Raw genomic sequence first — 16,325 nt, forward strand, 5'->3', positions numbered from 1 at the left:
AGTGCTGACAGGAATGGCTGCCAGTGTTCTGAGAGGAGGAGGGAGCCGTGGGCGTGCCTCAGAAAGTGCGGGAATCTGGTGCCCCACGGTGCTCAGTGAGGGGGGAGGAGGATACAAAGTATGCTCCAGCCCTCAGCGCTGACGTCCAGTGCAGCGTCCCGCCCTTACCCCTGACTGGCAGGCCCGGGGGCGGGAGTATGCGGTACTAGGCCGCAAAAGCCGGGGACTATAGTTATAAGCGCGGCCGGCAAACAAGCGCGGTCAGCGCGGTAGTCCCGGCGCACTAACACACCCAGCAGCTGCTGCAGCGTCCATAACACAGGCGCTCTATGCGCCGTCCCCAAGGGGACACAGAGTACCTCAGAGTAGCAGGGCCCTGTCCCTGATGATACCCGGCTCCTGTCCAGCAGATTCCCCCAGGGGCTGTGGAGGGAGCACGGTCCCAGTGCCTGGTGACCGATTAGGATCCCACTTCACCCAGAGCCCCTAAGGGATGGGGAAGGAAAACAGCATGTGGGCTCCAGCCTCTGTACCCGCAATGGGTACCTCAACCTCAACAGCACCGCCGACCAGAGTGGGGTGAGAAGGGAGCATGCTGGGGGCCCTGTTATGGGCCCTCTTTTCTTCCATCCGATATAGTCAGCAGCTGCTGCTGACTAAATTGTGGCGCTTGCGTGGATGTGTGTCCTCCTTCGCACAAAGCATAAAAACTGAGGAGCCCGTGATGCACGGGGGGGTGTATAGGCAGAGGGGAGGGGCTTACACTTTTAAGTGTAATACTTTGTGTGGCCTCCGGAGGCAGAAGCTATACACCCAATTGTCTGGGTCTCCCAATGGAGCGACAAAGAAAGGTCACTTTCCTTATCTTTCTCTCAGTTTGAATTCAGTGGAAGACAAGTAGCTAGTTTCAAAACTGTACATCATTTGGTTCTACATTTTGGAGCATCAGAAGGGCACATTGAAATGTGTCTAGGTTCTACATGACTGAGAACACCATACATATTGTAACACTAGCAATCCTTAAAGTACAAGTATCGCTATATTTCACATTCATAGACCAATCCCATCACATGCACACTGTTCACAAAGCATAGGTAACTCTCCACTTCTTGGACAAGACTATATAATACAAAATCACCCAGAATTCAATAGGACAAAGCTCACAGAAAAAAAATAAAGCAAGAATGTAAGAATAAGCTTTTTTAGCTTTGTTTTCTGGTGAATCCATTCTCAATGGAGATCCGGATGGTATAATGCGTGCCTGGTCCCTGTTCTGGCTCCATTCCCTTTTATGCCTTTTGAACTCCAAATTGTGAAGATTTATTTTACGAGCTCTTGGGAAATCAATACAGCACAGCCTTGTATGGTGTACTCAGGACTTCTGCTTTATTAATGGTCACTGACAAAGCAAAATTCCCTCCGAAATATGAGCCAATAGGGACTAAAGGGGCAGGAAAAGAGATGTGAAACTTCGCCGCAACTTCAGTGTTATTTGATCACCATGATACAGGAGTTATAAGACAAGATGGACACCACAAACATAAAATGAACACAGAACCGTGCTATCCTTGTGTGAGATCACAGACAGAGTGGCTTTGTGGAAGGAACAGGGTCTCTAATATACAGAATATTTTAGCAAAATGGTTTTACTGATTTTGTGGAAGGCCACTGGTATTTTAGGGGATAACTGTAGGGTGTCACTGATCTGTCGACTCGAATAGTTATATCCTAGAAGACAGAGGCTCACAACAAAATGTTTAAGGTTTGAAAAAAGTAAAATTTAAAAACAGGAAAAAAAATTACTGCGCAGTTGTGATTCGGGGTTCCCTGCACCTCGGGCCCCTCCTCATATTGTGCGTGTTCTTCTCTCCAATGTAGAAACTACTTGGTTCGATTCTACAGCTCAGTGCGATCACTTCCATCCACCGTCTTGGAGCGGATTTTCTTTGGAAGGATCTCGGTCCAGAATCTGAACTTTTCCTCCTTCAGTTTTGAAGATGATTTCTGCTTCAAATTGATCTGTAGGTAGCGCTCGTCTGCGCCGTACTTCGGCCATGTTGTCAGACCGGGAGAATTGGGGTCCCTACAGAAAACAATATGGCAGTATTATTATTATTGGGCGGGATATTGAGGGGACGCCACTGCAGCCAATGTGCAGTTATTCTTGTCTAGTGTATGATCTTACCCAGTACGAGCGAAGTTTGCCCAGTATTTCATCATGGTTTTGGCCAGGACTTTCTCTTCTTGGCTTGCATGTCCTGAAAAATAAAACATCAGTGACCGAGGCCGGGTACATGAGGGAATAAAGGATTCATCCCAAATAGGGCAATTTGTGAAACAAAAAGTAATCCAAACAGTACTGTAGACTTCATTTTTGCAGTGCTCCTCTGTATAGTAAACATTTTGAGCTCTCAGCCGGATACTGTATAACACCGAGGTTTGTTTTCTATTGACTCACCAGAGTATAACACGCCATCCCTCAGGAAGGGTCCTCCGGTCACAAAAACGAGCTCGTCGCCGTGATCGGCCTTCACAAAGTTTGGTCTCACATCAGCCAGTAAGCTTGGTGGGTGCTGATACTCATATAAATACACAGGGAGCCCCATATCTAAGGAGAAATAAGACCAAGAGTCGTGTGTCCGCATCATGACATTGTATAATCTGTGATATGTCACTAGTGATGATGCTCGGCCGCGTGTTGCTGCTGTTCCTACGTGAGATTGGGAACCTCCTGGGCATTTGGAGGTTTAGAGCCACTGGACAAAATAGAAAGTATTTGTGAGGGTCCTCAGCCAGCATGGCCACCCGTACTGCTTGATACACCCCTGTTATTAAATAATATGAATGTGACGCCCTGGACTAGTCAGGTCATTCCAGGTAGTCCCATGCACACACACACACCCTCCCCTTAGAAAGGTTACAGCAGCCAAACTACAAACCTTTGTCACCACCCACCGGGTTTGATGTCCACACCAGGGGGGCGGAGCCAGGCGGTTGGCTCTGCCCACCGAGGAGTTCACAGGCTCGGAGGCGGGAAAACGGTCTAGAGAGTAGTCTTGACAGAGTGAGGAGAGTCAAGTTCAAGGGCAGACCTGTGCTCAGGTTGGAGCCCAGGCACCTTTGGCAAAGAGGAAGACGATGGTGGCCGCCTGCAGGAGCTGGGATTACAGCCGGTGGAACCGTAGGGACCGGGGTCGGGCGGTGGCCCGCCGGTACCGAACCGGGGAACCAATTGGAAACCGGAGCATCAGGAGGGGTACTCAGACCCAGTACGAGGCCAAGAAACAACTAGGCTAAGTCTAATCAACTGATTAAGGACTGGACTTTAGGACCTTTCCCACACAAGACCCGACTGAAGACAACAGCCCAACCATTAGGGTAAAGCCACAGCCAAGGCATAGAGACCCAAGGGGCCAGCGTCTGCGGGCAAACAGGGCTCTCCCGACATACAGCAAGCCGGGGAGCGGACTACCGTTGCTTAGGCATAGGAGTCATAACGTCTAGACTAAAGGGGTGCAGGAGAAAGGCGGAAACCACCAACCTATTAAGGGGAAGCTGCAGCCGGCTGCAGGCACCATTCATCATCCTGTTTGGTTTACCAGAGACTCAGTGTGTTGTATCATAGTGAGTACACCAGTGCCTCAGGACCTCCCTCGGGCCCCCGGGACCAACACCCCCCCTACCCATGGAGGTGGTGAACACAAAGCTGCACAACACCGTCCCCGGGAGCCTAGTCAACGGCAGCGATGGTGTCCATCCATTCACCACAACCAGTGGGTGGCGTCAAGAGCTTAAATCTCATACAAACCACCGTGGCTCCGGCGTGGATCTCCTCACCGAAGTCCCTACGTGTAGCGCCAAATCCCCCTTTCAGAGCGACGTGACCCCCGGGTCCGTGGAAGAGCTCGAGCCACCCACCGACGAGCATGGATCCGAGCGGCTCAGCAGCCGGCTGAGCCTTGGGGCGGTACATGGACACTTATGGGGTTAATATTTAAAATCTGAAGCCTTTGTCACTCCAGCTCTATTCCCCACCCAGTAGTGTTTCTTCCTGCTGCTTGACTGAAGACCCCTGTGCCTGAAGTCACACAGGATAGACGCTGTCAGTCAAACAGAAGGAGGTGAATTTAGGCGGGCAATAGAGCGGGAGTGACAGAGGCTTCAGATCTTCATCCTAATTTGCATATTAATTCAAGCACTAATTTCTCAGGAATAGAGGAGCTGACCGGCCATGCAAAGTTATTGCTGGACTTGTCTTCGAGAGCTAAAAGTGCACATAAATCGTCTGACAGGTGAAATCCTGGTGACAGATTCATGTTAATCACTGGCGGACACAGACAGAAAAGAGCCCCTGTTGAAGAATAAAATATGGGCTTTTTACAGTCCAATAGCAAATCATAATGGACAATTCTACCTATTTTACAGTTGGAAATGGGCCCCTTGACCTCTAGAGCTCATGTGTGGATGCACAGGTTGCACCAATGATATGTCTGCCCCGCAATCAATACTACTACAACTCCCAGCATGTCCTGGCAACAAATAAGCTACAATGTGACGGGCTCGTACCTCGATGGTATTTTGCAATTTTTAGAGTCGGCATAACGAACATGATATCGCCACACAAATCCTGGAATCTGTCGCGAATTTCCACTGGATCATTGAGGTCACCAAGATACTCATCAACAACGTGAGGAATGGCTTCTGGGCTCAGAGTCTAAAAAAAAAAATAGTAATTATAAAAGAAGATTAATAACTTTTCATTGAAAACTAATTGGACAATAAATGCTCCGTGTTCATCTTATCTCACCAGCAAAGGAATATTTTGGAGCTTCGTCATCACAGTCTCCCGCGTCATTCCGGCTCTTACATCCGTTAGGTTTAATAGCTAGATACAAAGATATATCATAAGATACAAATAGTCGGCATTGCTACATTTGGTTTCCACTTTTCTCTATTTGTCTCTCCAGTAAAGGAGACAAACTATCACAGCGCCACCTTTTCTCTATATATTTGACTCCTTTCCTTGCTCTCCATGATAACATATATGGCTGCTTGTTTTGCTATATTTTTAGGAAATTAAGTAATTTTATTATAAAGTTTAATATGAAATACAAACTTAAAGGAAAGAAGGGAATTTTGTTTACTTACCGTAAATTCCTTTTCTTCTAGCTCCAATTGGGAGACCCAGACAATTGGGTGTATAGGCTATGCCTCCGGAGGCCGCACAAAGTATTACACTTAAAAGTGTTAAGCCCCTCCCCTTCTGCCTATACACCCCCCGTGCTCCCACGGGCTCCTCAGTTTTGGTGCAAAAGCAAGAAGGAGGAAAAAGAATTATAAACTGGTTTAAAGTAACTTCAATCCGAAGGAATATCGGAGAACTGAAACCATTCAACATGAACAACATGTGTACACAAAAAAAACAGGGGCGGGCGCTGGGTCTCCCAATTGGAGCTAGAAGAAAAGGAATTTACGGTAAGTAAACAAAATTCCCTTCTTCTTTGTCGCTCCATTGGGAGACCCAGACAATTGGGACGTCCAAAAGCAGTCCCTGGGTGGGTAAAATAATACCTCGTAAGAGAGCCGTAAAACGGCCTCTTCCTACAGGTGGGCAACCGCCGCCTGAAGGACTCGTCTACCTAGGCTGGCATCCGCCGAAGCATAGGTATGCACCTGATAGTGTTTCGTGAAAGTGTGCAGGCTCGACCAGGTAGCCGCCTGACACACCTGCTGAGCCGTAGCCTGGTGCCTCAAAGCCCAGGACGCGCCCACGGCTCTGGTAGAATGGGCCTTCAGCCCTGAGGGAACCGGAAGCCCAGCCGAACGGTAGGCTTCGAGAATTGGCTCCTTGATCCACCGAGCCAAGGTTGATTTGGAAGCCTGTGACCCTTTACGCTGGCCAGCGACAAGGACAAAGAGTGCATCCGAGCGGCGCAGGGGCGCCGTACGAGAAATGTAGAGTCTGAGTGCTCTCACCAGATCTAACAAGTGCAAATCCTTTTCACATTGGTGAACTGGATGAGGACAAAAAGAAGGTAAGGAGATATCCTGATTGAGATGAAAGGGGGATACCACCTTAGGGAGAAATTCCGGAACCGGACGCAGAACCACCTTGTCCTGGTGAAAAACCAGGAAAGGGGCTTTGCATGACAGCGCTGCTAGCTGAGACACTCTCCGAAGTGAAGTGACTGCTACTAGAAAAACCACTTTCTGCGAAAGGCGTGAGAGAGAAATATCTCTCATTGGCTCGAATGGTGGTTTCTGAAGAACCAGCAGCACCCTGTTCAGATCCCAGGGTTCTAACGACCGCTTGTAAGGAGGAACGATGTGACAAACCCCCTGCAGGAACGTGCGTACCTGTGGAAGTCTGGCTAGGCGCTTCTGGAAAAACACAGAGAGCGCTGAGACTTGTCCCTTAAGGGAGCCGAGCGACAAACCCTTTTCCAGTCCAGATTGAAGGAAGGACAGAAAAGTGGGCAAGGCAAAAGGCCAGGGAGAAAAACCCTGAGCAGAGCACCACGACAGGAAAATTTTCCACGTCCTGTGGTAGATCTTGGCGGACGTTGGTTTCCTAGCCTGTCTCATAGTGGCAACGACGTCTTGAGATAACCCTGAAGACGCTAGGATCCAGGACTCAATGGCCACACAGTCAGGTTGAGGGCCGCAGAATTCAGATGGAAAAACGGCCCTTGAGATAGCAAGTCTGGTCGGTCTGGTAGTGCCCACGGTTGGCCGACCGTGAGATGCCACAGATCCGGGTACCACGACTGCCTCGGCCAGTCTGGAGCGACGAGGATGACGCGGCGGCAGTCGGCCCTGATCTTGCGTAACACTCTGGGCAACAGTGCCAGCGGAGGAAACACATAAAGGAGCTGAAACTGCGACCAATCCTGAACTAAGGCGTCTGCCGCCAGAGCTCTGGGATCTTGAAACCGTGCCATGAACGTCGGTACCTTGTTGTTGTGCCGGGACGCCATGAGGTCGACGTCCGGCACCCCCCAGCGGCAACAGATCTCCTGAAACACGTCCGGGTGAAGGGACCATTCCCCTGCGTCCATGCCCTGGCGACTGAGATAATCTGCTTCCCAGTTTTCCACGCCTGGAATGTGAACTGCAGAGATGGTGGAGGCCGTGCCTTCCACCCACATCAAAATCCGCCGGACTTCCTGGAAGGCTTGCCGACTGCGTGTGCCGCCTTGGTGGTTGATGTATGCCACCGCTGTGGAATTGTCCGACTGAATTCTGATCTGCTTGCCTTCCAGCCACTGCTGGAACGCTTTCAGGGCAAGATACACTGCCCGTATTTCCAGAACATTGATCTGAAGCGAGGACTCTTGCTGGGTCCACGTACCCTGAGCCCTGTGGTGGAGAAAAACCGCTCCCCACCCTGACAGACTCGCGTCCGTCGTGACCACCTCCCAGGATGGGGGTAGGAAGGATTTCCCCTTCGATAATGAAGTGGGAAGAAGCCACCACCGAAGGGAAGCTTTGGTCGCCTGAGAGAGGGAGACGTTCCTGTCGAGGGACGTCGGCTTCCTGTCCCATTTGCGTAGGATGTCCCATTGAAGAGGACGCAGGTGAAACTGCGCGAAAGGAACTGCCTCCATTGCTGCCACCATCTTCCCCAGGAAGTGCATGAGGCGCCTCAAGGGGTGTGACTGGCCTTGAAGGAGAGATTGTACCCCTGTCTGTAGTGACCGCTGCTTGATCAGCGGAAGCTTCACTATCGCTGAGAGGGTATGAAACTCCATGCCAAGGTATGTGAGCGATTGGGCCGGTGTCAGATTTGACTTTGGAAAATTGATGATCCACCCGAAACTCTGGAGAGTCTCCAGGGTAGCGTCGAGGCTGTGTTGGCATGCCTCTTGAGAGGGTGCCTTGATCAGGAGATCGTCCAAGTAAGGGATCACCGAGTGACCCTGAGAGTGGAGGACCGCTACTACAGTAGCCATAACCTTGGTGAAAACCCGTGGGGCTGTTGCCAGGCCGAACGGCAGTGCCACGAACTGCAGGTGTTCGTTTTCTATGGCGAAGCGCAAGAAGCGCTGGTGCTCTGGAGCAATCGGTACTTGGAGATAAGCATCTTTGATATCGATCGATGCAAGGAAATCTCCTTGGGACATTGAGGCGATGACGGAGCGGAGGGATTCCATCCGGAACCGCCTGGTCGTTACGTGTTTGTTGAGAAGTTTCAGGTCCAGGACAGGACGGAAAGACCCGTCCTTCTTTGGGACCACAAACAAGTTGGAGTAAAAACCGTGGCCCTGTTGCTGAAGAGGAACAGGGACCACCACTCCTTCTGCCTTCAGAGTGCCCAGCGCCTGCAGAAGAGCCTCGGCTCGCTCGGGAGGCGGGGATGACCTGAAGAATCGAGTCGGGGGACGAGAGGTGAACTCTATCTTGTAACCGTGAGACAGAATGTCTCTCACCCAACGGTCTTTTACCTGTGGCAGCCAGGCGTCGCAAAAGCGGGAGAGCCTGCCACCGACCGAGGATGCGGAGTGAGGAGGCCGAAAGTCATGAGGAAGCCGCTTTGGTAGCGGCACCTCCGGTGGCCTTTTTAGGACGTGACTTAGACCGCCATGCGTCAGAGTTCCTTTGATCTTTCTGAGGCCTTTTGGACGAGGAGAATTGGGACCTGCCCGCGCCCCGAAAGGACCGAAACCTCGACTGCCCCTTCCTCTGTTGGGGTATGTTCGGTTTGGGCTGGGGTAAGGATGTATCCTTTCCCTTGGATTGTTTGATGATTTCATCCAAATGCTCGCCAAACAATCGGTCGCCAGAAATTGGCAAACTGGTTAAGCGCTTTTTGGAAACAGAATCTGCCTTCCATTCCCGTAGCCACAAGGCCCTGCGGAGTACCGCCGAATTGGCGGCTGCAACCGCCGTACGGCTCGCAGAGTCCAGGACAGCATTAATAGCGTAAGACGCAAATGCCGACGTCTGAGTGGTTATGGACGCCACCTGTGGCGCGGACGTGCGTGTGGCTGCGTCAATTTGCGCTTGACCTGCTGAGATAGCTTGTAGCGCCCATACGGCTGCGAACGCTGGGGCAAAAGAAGCGCCGATAGCTTCATAGATGGATTTCAACCAGAGTTCCATCTGCCTGTCAGTGGCATCTTTGAGTGAAGCCCCATCTTCCACTGCAAGTATGGATCTAGCTGCCAGTCTGGAGATTGGAGGATCCACTTTGGGACACTGAGCCCAACTTTTGACCACGTCAGGGGGAAAAGGATAACGTGTATCCTTAAGGCGCTTAGAAAAACGCTTATCTGGACAAGCATGGTGATTCTGGACTGCCTCTCTGAAATCAGAGTGGTCCAGAAACATACTCGGTGTACGCTTGGGAAACCTGAAACGGAATTTCTCCTGCTGAGAAGCTGACTCCTCCACCGGAGGAGCTGAGGGAGAAATATCCAACATACGATTGATGGACGCAATAAGGTCGTTCACTATGGCGTCCCCGTCCGGAGTATCAAGATTGAGAGCGGCCTCAGCATCAGAATCCTGATCAGCTGTCTCCGCATCATCAACCAGAGATTCCCCCCTCTGAGACCCTGCACAATATGATGATGTCGAGGGAAAATCTAAGCGAGCTCGCTTAGTCGGTCTGGGGCTGGGGTCTGTGTCAGAACCCTCAGCCTGGGATCCATGAGATACCCCGGGAGGACATTGTTGGTCCAGCTGAGGTGGGCCAGGGAACAAAGATTCAACAGAGTCCCTGTGCTGAGATACCGGCCTGGACTGCAAGGCTTCTAGTATCTTAGCCATAGTCTCAGAGAGTTTTGCAAACTCCGTCCCCGTCACCTGAACAGTGTTAGCAGGTGGCTCCCCCTGGGCCCCTCTTAGCAGAGGCTCCGGCTGAGTAAGTGCCACAGGGGCCGAACAGTGCACACAATGAGGGTCAGTGGAACCTGCCGGTAGCGGGGTCGTACATGCGGCGCAGGCAACATAATAAGCCTGTGTTTTGGCACCCCTGCCTTTCGTGGGCGCCATGCTATTATCTTCCCTGAGTAACACAATAGGGTATATAGCCAGAAATCAACTGTGCACCATACAGTGTAAAACATATATACCATAAACATATAATGTTACACTACTGCACAATGGGGCTAGCACCACAGGTGCTGCTTACCACCCGCCTAAAGCGGTTGTGAGGCCACCAGAGTCCCTGCCTGGGTCTCCCAGACTTTGTCCCCCTCTGCAGCGTCCGAGGAGCTGACAGGAATGGCTGCCGGCGTCCTGAGGAGAGGAGGGAGCCGTGGGCGTGACCCAGAAAGAGCGGGAACTGGTGCCCGCACTGTGCACAGTGAGGGGGGTGGAGTATGCAAAGCATGCTCCAGCCCTCAGTGCTGCTCGTTCTGTGCAGCGTCCCGCCCTTCCCCTGCCTGTCAGGGCTGTGGGCGGGAGGAAAGGAAACTAGGCCGCAAAAAGCCGGGGACTCTAGTAATAAACGCGGCCGCCGTAAAAGCGCGGCCGGCGTGAAAGTCCCCGGCGCACTACAAGTCCCAGCCGCACCGCAGTGTTTCCATGGCCGCGGCGGTCAGTGCGGCAGTCCCTATACATAAACACACTCAGCAACGCTGAGTGTGTAATGGCACATATTAACCCGGTCAGCGCCGTGGTCCCCGGTGCACTAGCACACCCAGCAAAGCTGGAGTGTTGCTGTGCGCTGTCCCCACAGGGATACAGAGTACCTCCAAGTAGCAGGGCCATGTCCCTGAACGATACCCGGCTCCTATCCAGCAGGCTCCACAGGAGTTGTGGATGAAGCACGGTCTCAGTGCCTGGAGACCGATAGGATCCCACTTCACCCAGAGCCCTGAGGGGGATGGGGAAGGAAAACAGCATGTGGGCTCCAGCCTCCGTACCCGCAATGGATACCTCAACCTTACAACACCACCGACAAGAGTGGGGTGAGAAGGGAGCATGCTGGGGGCTCTATATGGGCCCACTTTTCTTCCATCCGACATGGTCAGCAGCTGCTGCTGACCAATCTGTGGAGCTGTGCGTGCGTGTCTGACCTCCTTCGCACAAAGCAAAAAACTGAGGAGCCCGTGGGAGCACGGGGGGTGTATAGGCAGAAGGGGAGGGGCTTAACACTTTTAAGTGTAATACTTTGTGCGGCCTCCGGAGGCATAGCCTATACACCCAATTGTCTGGGTCTCCCAATGGAGCGACAAAGAAAGTATGATATTGCGTACACATTTGTATATTGAACATACAAAGGTTAACTACAGTTAAATACTTACATCACCAAGGAGTTTTGGAACATAATCTGTCTGGAGGTCAGAGAAGCATGACATAGACAGAGAACTCCTGGACATCACTGCCCGGACGTCTCACGGAGCAGGAAACACGAGCTTCTGTCTGTGCTATACTTCAGCTGATCTTTAATAGAAGTTTGCCCAAAAATGACAAACCTTAGAGTTAATGTGTTGTAGTCTTATTGATCCATGCCCTTTGATGGCCAATCTTTGGGCATAGATGAATCAGAGATACACCACACATCAGACAATGGGGTAATAAACCCACAGCATTCAAATCTCCCAAGAATACACATCAGGTATTTGAGTTAGGTAAATGGATATATTGTCTGTCTGTGTATATAGCAAACACATAAAACATCAGATATTTGAGGAAAGTAAATCAGAAGGATTCTGCTACAATGGTATATTGTCTGTCTGTATATTCAAGACAAACACACAGAAACCCTTAGGGCTGGTTCACACTAAGCGACAGCGACAACGAGGTCGCTATTACGTCACCATTTTCTGTGACGTAACAGCGACCTTGTAAGTCGCTGTTGTGAGGAAAGAGTTAACCTTTTTCACTGACTTAGAAAATAATAGAAATTCATTCTCCCTGACAAGACCGAACCAGACTTATTTGCGTAATAAACTGTGAGACCAACTTCAAGGACGCAGAATGTTTTGACTTAGAGACGACTGAAAAACATCTTGTTATTGGAGTATAAGTCATTATATTAATTTCTCTTGCTGGGAATATGTAATTCACGCCTTTAATGAATATGTATGTTGCATAGTTACGCCCTAATCAACTTTGTATAACTTTGTAATGTAAACAATACCAATACACTTTCTATTCGGAGCCGCACATCTCCAGTCTTATGTGTATAACGGCGTTCGCTTGTTTTCATTGAGACGGAGTAGCAGAGGGGGGGTCACCGGTACCTTCTCTGCATTCGGACATCGCTGGCAACAGCTGTGACCGTTAGGTCAACCTAACATTATCTGGCGCCCGAAAAGCAGGGACCCGTGTTTCTAATCCCAGGACGCAGTGGACTATCTTGCCATTCAGAGGAGGAGTGGACCAGACGTGGGGACCAGAAACACCTGGCCAGGTAAGAGTTGAACCTTATTCTTCTCTTTATGCTCCCCACATCTGATCTCCCCTCTCCTCAACGCGCAAAATGGTACACTGTGAGTAGAAACTGGGTTATTGGCGGGTTTCCACTGAACTCTGAGAGAGCCTTGCCAGCTGATGTTTTCTGTGCCTTGTTTGTTTGTTTCTCTGTGTTTCTCTGCCTCTCCGTGTGTCGTGTGTCTGCTCTCCTGCGCTTTACTTTTGTGCTGTTGTCCTTGTTGGTTGTAATAGATCTCATACATTAGTGAGTGTTGAAAGGGAATAGTGTACCTGCTCTGTCCAATGGATGTGATATTCACTGCCCTAGTGTTAGTGGGAATAGCCCTGTTTGCCATTGCTATCGGATATAGAGTGTATCTCTGTTACAAGAAGGGTAACCCAGCGCCATTCAACATTCTCAGCCCCCTCTTAAGTTAGGACACCACCTTTCAGTAGGAATACACATCAAGAATCAGTCTTTGGGTACTTCCAGGAAAGGTGGTTCTAGACCTCACCTTAGGTAGGAATACAAAAGGAGTTAGTCTCTGAGTATCTCCAGGATAGGTAGGTTTAGTCCAAAGGACGTTCAAGGGTCTAAAAGCTGAAGAAGATAGAAGAAGAAGAATGGGCAACGAATATCAAAAGACAGAAGAGCTGGATGCACCCTGCAACATCTCATTACGTGTTATCATGGCAAAAGAACAGCCAGTCAGTCCAAGGAAGTTTTCAAGACATTTGGATTGAAGGGGAAGGATCAATTGGACCCCAACAAATGGGATACAATAACAGCTACTAGAGCAGGAGTGATAGCAGATAAATCATGGACTGAACTAGTCAGAACTCTTTCTGACATGGCAAAAACAGCCCACGATCAAGGTTGGATATACCATGAAGAATCAGACACATGGGAAGAAGCTGCGAACAAGGCTAATAAGAATCAGCAGCCTCCTCCGTACCTGTCAGCTACTCCTGGAACAGCTCCAAAAATAGCAGGATCACCGGAATGGACCTGCACAAACTGTAGCCAACAAAATCCGGACTGGAGTGAAACATGCCTAGCCTGTGCAGCCCCACAGCACAAGCTACAAGCCACAAGCCACAGCACCAGTGCCTCTTTATCCCGTAGTGGAAAGAAGAGCAAAATGCTCCAGACCCGACTAGAAACCCAGTCAGTTTTTCACGTTACCTGAACCAAATACAGGTCTCCTACAGAAGCACTTGGTTGGACATGGAAGGTTTGTGTAGAGTTAAAATGTCTCCCGAACTGTATGCCAAACTCACTGCCCACCTGACAGGACATGCTCCGGACGATACCCGTAATGTGGAATCGGGCCAAGACTTCATGATAAGACTCAGTCTCTTCTGCGCCCAGGAGCAAAGAACTAAGGGCACAATGGGACCAGTGCATCAAGGTCCTGTGCAGAATGTCAGCTTATTTTACTACAGATTGATGCAGTCATTCGCAAATGAAGGGCTGGACTTACAAGCGGGTGCAATACGTCGCCTGATGGTAAGATCCTTCATGGATGGAATACATGCACCTCTGGCAGAAAGATTGAAAGCGTGCTGCCCAGAATGGAGGAACATGGAAGACATAGATCTTCTAGTCAACAAAGCAAGTGGCTTAGAAACCGACGCAAAGGATAAAAGGAGCAACAAGAAAGTTGTCATAGCAGCAGTGGACGGCCAGCCAGAAGGTACAAGAAAGAAGGCTCCGACCTGCTACTATTGTGGAGTCAGAGGACGTGATCAGAGACTGTAGAAAGAAGAAGAGGGACACTCAAAACCGACCCGAGAGTCAGGAGGAGAAGACTGCCTGACTTGCGGCAGCACGGGATAGGGATGCCAGAGGTCCATTTATACATGTCCCCCTTCACATTGGCAACAAGGAAATAAGAGCTTTGGTGGACTCAGGAGCCTCACGCTCCTGAACCCCAGGAACCTAGTGCCTGAAGGATCCATCTCATCTGAAGCTACTGTAGTATCCGGATTTGATGGACAAGCCCAGATAATCCCAATAACACATCCACTGAAGGTGAAACTGGGACCACACATGTTCGTGTCTAAATTCTTAGTGTCCCCCCTGGGTGGAGATGCCCTAGTGGGAGCCGATCTACTATCAAGACTACAAGCTCAGATTGTCTACAATGAAGATGGATCTGCTATCCTGCAAATTCCAAAAGATATCCCAGAAGAAGTCCTGTGCACTCTCCAGATGATAGAAGATCAACCAGAATCTGATGTTACACGTGAAGTAAACACGGATCCAATACTTCTACAAGTTCCTGCAAAACTCTGGTCCACATAAAAAACTGACCTCGGCACACTACCCGTGCCCACAGTAAAAGTTTCAGTCAAGCCTGGAATTACGCCACCGCAGCTGAGACAATCCCCCCTCCCGCTACCTCTCGCAGTACATCTACCAGTACGTGGATGATTTACTACTGTGCTTCCCTAGTGAAGAGAAATGCTTACCTTTCTGGCAGAAGTAGGATGCAAAGCAAGCAGAGATAAATGCAGACGGTGGATTCCCAATGCGTCACTACTCATGCAACCGCTGTATGATTGCACAAAGAATGTTCCTTTTTCCCTTACAGAAGAAGCTTGACAAAACTTTCAAAAGCTCAAGGAACTAGTGATTGATGCATCTGCTCTGGCACTACCAAACTATGATCTCACCTTTAATCTGTTCGTAGCAGAGCTTCAAGGATTTGCCGTAGGAGTACTCACCCAGAAGACGGACAAACATCACATAATCGGGTACTACTCCTCTCAACTTGACGACGTCACAAAAGCAGCACCAACCTGTGTCCGTGCCGTTACAGCAGTTTCAAACATACTGCAGAAAGCATCTGAAATCTCACTAGATTTCCCGACTACCATCCTTACCAGCCATGACATCTATGCTGTTCTCAATCAAGTGCAGTTGAAACATCTTTCCATGGCAAGACAAGTCAGACTCCAGTGCACGCTGTTGCTACCCCCAAACATCTCATTTGCTCGAGTTACAAGTCTAAACCTTGCTGATCTGCTGATCTTTACAAGTTTAGAAGGGGGGACAGAAGAGAGGACAGAAGAGAGTGACAAACGTACCAGTGCACCATTTGATCATGATTGTCAGGAACTCATTGAACATGAGGCAAAGCCCCTGCACAATATACAGGCAACACCGCTTACAAATCCAGACTTTGAACTTTTTGTGGATGGTAGCAGATACGCTGATGAAGCAGGCAAGTTCCACACCGGATTTGCAGTAGTGACTCTATATGCAGTCTTAGCCAAACAACCGCTACCTCCACGCATATCTGCTCAAGAAGCAGAACTTCTTGCCCTCATCTGGGCAATTGAGTTTCTGGAAGAACGAACAGCGAACATCTACACGGACTCAGCCTATGCACACGGCATTGTGCACGATTTTGGCACTATCTGGCAGACAAGAGGATTCCTGACAGCAACAGGAAATCCCATCAGGCATGGAGCCTCAGTGAAGAAACTAATGGAAGTAGCCTTGATACCAAAACAGCTAGCAATCATAAAGGTTGCTGCCCACACCAAGGCTCAAACACCCGAGGCAAGGGGAAATCGCTTGGCCGACCAAACAGCAAAACAAGCAGCCTTACTCCCTTTGAAGGAGACGGAAACAGTGTCAACGACGGAGGAAGAAATGCAGAACCTCTTTGAGACACAAGAAAACGCCTCTGAGGAAGAAAAGGCCGGATGGCGGGCCAAGGGGGCAGAAAAGGTGGAGGGGATTTGGCGCTTAAACGGACTTCCCGTCCTGCCACGCAGTTGGTTCCCTGCCATTTTCCAAGTACTCCACTATCCCACACACGGTAGCACAAACTCAATCATGAACCAGATGCAACCATATTGGATAGCCCCCGGCTTCAGACAATACGCCTCCCAGAGAATAAAGGATTGTCACATCTGTCAACAACACAATCCAGGCCAGCTAACTA

At 50.0% G+C, this 16,325-nt stretch overlaps 1 pseudogene; it reads right to left on the minus strand.

The window, feature by feature from the left end:
• Positions 1 to 1,359: 1,359 nt before the first annotated feature.
• Positions 1,360 to 16,325, minus strand: part of LOC142254863 (fatty acyl-CoA hydrolase precursor, medium chain-like) — a 52,845-nt pseudogene continuing 37,879 nt past the window's right edge.

The sequence above is a fragment of the Anomaloglossus baeobatrachus genome, chromosome 10, assembly GCF_048569485.1.
Source record: "Anomaloglossus baeobatrachus isolate aAnoBae1 chromosome 10, aAnoBae1.hap1, whole genome shotgun sequence".
NCBI lineage: Eukaryota > Metazoa > Chordata > Amphibia > Anura > Aromobatidae > Anomaloglossus > Anomaloglossus baeobatrachus.